The sequence below is a fragment of the Centruroides sculpturatus genome, unplaced genomic scaffold (assembly GCF_000671375.1).
Source record: "Centruroides sculpturatus isolate CEXI.00-Female unplaced genomic scaffold, Cexi_2.0 scaffold1603, whole genome shotgun sequence".
In the NCBI taxonomy this organism is placed as follows: Eukaryota; Metazoa; Arthropoda; class Arachnida; order Scorpiones; family Buthidae; genus Centruroides; species Centruroides sculpturatus.
Genome location: NW_019385694.1, coordinates 36,570 through 40,385, shown reverse-complemented (window position 1 = coordinate 40,385; position 3,816 = coordinate 36,570).

The window sequence follows — 3,816 nt, the reverse complement described above, 5'->3', positions numbered from 1 at the left end:
ATAAAAAAAAATTTTTTAATTGTAAATATTTATTTATATTATTACTAATCAATTATAGATGGCAGCACTTAATAAATTTTAATGCCGCCATCAAGCGGTTGAAAATATTAATACGTAATTAGGATTTAATTAATAAATTCGTAATTTTAATTTAAAACTGTGTATTTTTACTAAAATACAGTTAATTAATGATTTTAAATAATTTATATTACGGTTTAATACATTTAAAATCACGAAAACGAAATATAGGACAATTTATAATTGATAATTATTATAAAAAATCGTGATGTTTTTAAATAAAAACACGCAATAAATTTTATATAACTTTATTAAAAACGATACATTTCCATTTATTACGTACACAAATCAATGATTTACAGATTAAATGAAACAAAAAATAATAATGAATTGAAAAACAGAAATAAAAGAGAAGGATGAATTATGTGTAAAAATGGATGGTTTTATGTAGAATTTAATTAATTTTTTATCATTTTTTTCAAAGAAATTCTCTTATATCCTGCTTGAGGGTAATCCTGTACAAATATGTACATAATAAAGTCTTTTCTTGGTAAATTCAACATAATTTTACATTAAATACACCTTTTTTTGAGAATTAAGGCTTGAAATTTTTGCATTTTTTGGTAAAATTCAAAGGAGAATTTCCTGGAATTTCTGTTTTTTTTTTTAAAAAAAAAGCATTTTAAAGGTCTTTTGAATGTTTTTTCACAGAAATTGCTCATTATATTTTTAAAAAAAACCCTTAAAATATTATGCTAAAGCCATAAATTCATAAATATAATGGAATATTTTATAAAGATTAAACAAAATCACAACCAATTTAATCACATAATTAGATTTTTAAGAATAAATCTTGAGTCTCGTGCGATCAAAAGTTAAATTACTTTAGATATTAATCACTCGGTTGTTTTATCTTTTTGTCTGCAAGCACGTGGATCTCCGTTAAGATATGGAAGAAACGATAAAATGCGCCACCTGCAAAATTTACTTTTTTCTTGACCCTAACATGGTTATTATTTATGTTAAAAGTTCAAGGTCGTTTAATGAAAGTGCGAAAAATTTCTTTACTATTTTATAAATTAATATATAAAATCGTTAAGTATTTATAACAATAAACTATTACATTTATTTAAATTAAAAAAAAAAAAAACATATAAAATGATGCTTACGTAGAATAGGAAGGAAGCCACACGCTTATTTCATTTTTTTTTCCTAAAAGAAATTCGTGTTAAATTATAATTAAATTTAATAATTTGCATCCCGAAGTCGTTAATTAGATTAATTTTTAGTACTAGATAATCTGAAACTATCGGAATTTTATTTAAATTTCGAATGTATATTTGAATATTTAACGCAGCGGCGGCAGCCGAATTTTAACAGTTTAGGAGTAATTTAAATTATTAATGGCTTATTTATATAAAATTTAACAAATTTATAAGATTTATAAGCCGGATTTATAAACGTATTTTAATTAAACAACGTGTATGATGCGGCGCTTAAACTAATAAGCAAGAAAAAAATATATTTTAAGAATCTCCTCTTTCTAATTTGAAGAACCGCAAAGATCAAAAATAAGTGGGGGAACTAGAAATAGAATTCTCGGAACCATTTAGTAGATTTATATAGGGGCACAACCCACCGTTTCCAGAGCAGCCCGTTTCCCGCATTCCAGTTTACAAACCGCAAAGGAAATATAGGGCCTGTATTTATATACATATATATCATTTTAAAATATTGCTTTATCTATCAAAAAAATATAAAAAAAATAAAATCAATCGACAACGGAGTCAATTGGTTATAATCAAACAGTTCCGTTATAGATGCAGATTGACGGATGACCCTCATTCCAAAGTGGAGAGAGAAAGCGACCCGAACAGTCGAGGTAACGCGTTATTTCGCTTGCGCATGCCCACGTATTTTGAGATGAGGCCGTCATCACGTTACAACCACTCAGTGGCACGTTCCCACGGCCCGGCTGCTAGACCACGTGCCACGTGTAATCGGACACACGTGCGCGGTCATGTGAGACTGTCTCATTCTATATCCGAGACTGGAATTCCTTTATATTGTATGTCCTTTCTACAAAATTCACAAATAAAAACTCTTAAAAAAGTATTATTTTTTTTGCCTCTCTCTCTTTCTCTCTTTGTCAGCAGAAAACAGAAATAAAAAATAATATATAAATTCAAAATATTAAATATTCTTGTAATATTGTNTAAAATATTATGCTAAAGCCATAAATTCATAAATATAATGGAATATTTTATAAAGATTAAACAAAATCACAACCAATTTAATCACATAATTAGATTTTTAAGAATAAATCTTGAGTCTCGTGCGATCAAAAGTTAAATTACTTTAGATATTAATCACTCGGTTGTTTTATCTTTTTGTCTGCAAGCACGTGGATCTCCGTTAAGATATGGAAGAAACGATAAAATGCGCCACCTGCAAAATTTACTTTTTTCTTGACCCTAACATGGTTATTATTTATGTTAAAAGTTCAAGGTCGTTTAATGAAAGTGCGAAAAATTTCTTTACTATTTTATAAATTAATATATAAAATCGTTAAGTATTTATAACAATAAACTATTACATTTATTTAAATTAAAAAAAAAAAACATATAAAATGATGCTTACGTAGAATAGGAAGGAAGCCACACGCTTATTTCATTTTTTTTTTTCTAAAAGAAATTCGTGTTAAATTATAATTAAATTTAATAATTTGCATCCCGAAGTCGTTAATTAGATTAATTTTTAGTACTAGATAATCTGAAACTATCGGAATTTTATTTAAATTTCGAATGTATATTTGAATATTTAACGCAGCGGCGGCAGCCGAATTTTAACAGTTTAGGAGTAATTTAAATTATTAATGGCTTATTTATATAAAATTTAACAAATTTATAAGATTTATAAGCCGGATTTATAAACGTATTTTAATTAAACAACGTGTATGATGCGGCGCTTAAACTAATAAGCAAGAAAAAAATATATTTTAAGAATCTCCTCTTTCTAATTTGAAGAACCGCAAAGATCAAAAATAAGTGGGGGAACTAGAAATAGAATTCTCGGAACCATTTAGTAGATTTATATAGGGGCACAACCCACCGTTTCCAGAGCAGCCCGTTTCCCGCATTCCAGTTTACAAACCGCAAAGGAAATATAGGGCCTGTATTTATATACATATATATCATTTTAAAATATTGCTTTATCTATCAAAAAAATATAAAAAAAATAAAATCAATCGACAACGGAGTCAATTGGTTATAATCAAACAGTTCCGTTATAGATGCAGATTGACGGATGACCCTCATTCCAAAGTGGAGAGAGAAAGCGACCCGAACAGTCGAGGTAACGCGTTATTTCGCTTGCGCATGCCCACGTATTTTGAGATGAGGCCGTCATCACGTTACAACCACTCAGTGGCACGTTCCCACGGCCCGGCTGCTAGACCACGTGCCACGTGTAATCGGACACACGTGCGCGGTCATGTGAGACTGTCTCATTCTATATCCGAGACTGGAATTCCTTTATATTGTATGTCCTTTCTACAAAATTCACAAATAAAAACTCTTAAAAAAGTATTATTTTTTTTGCCTCTCTCTCTTTCTCTCTTTGTCAGCAGAAAACAGAAATAAAAAATAATATATAAATTCAAAATATTAAATATTCTTGTAATATTGTTTTAGTTTTTTATTTGAAAATAATTTTAATTAATTAATCGATGACTAATTATAGATGGCAACACTTGTAATATAAATTTTTAATGCTGCCATCATGTGGATACAAATAATT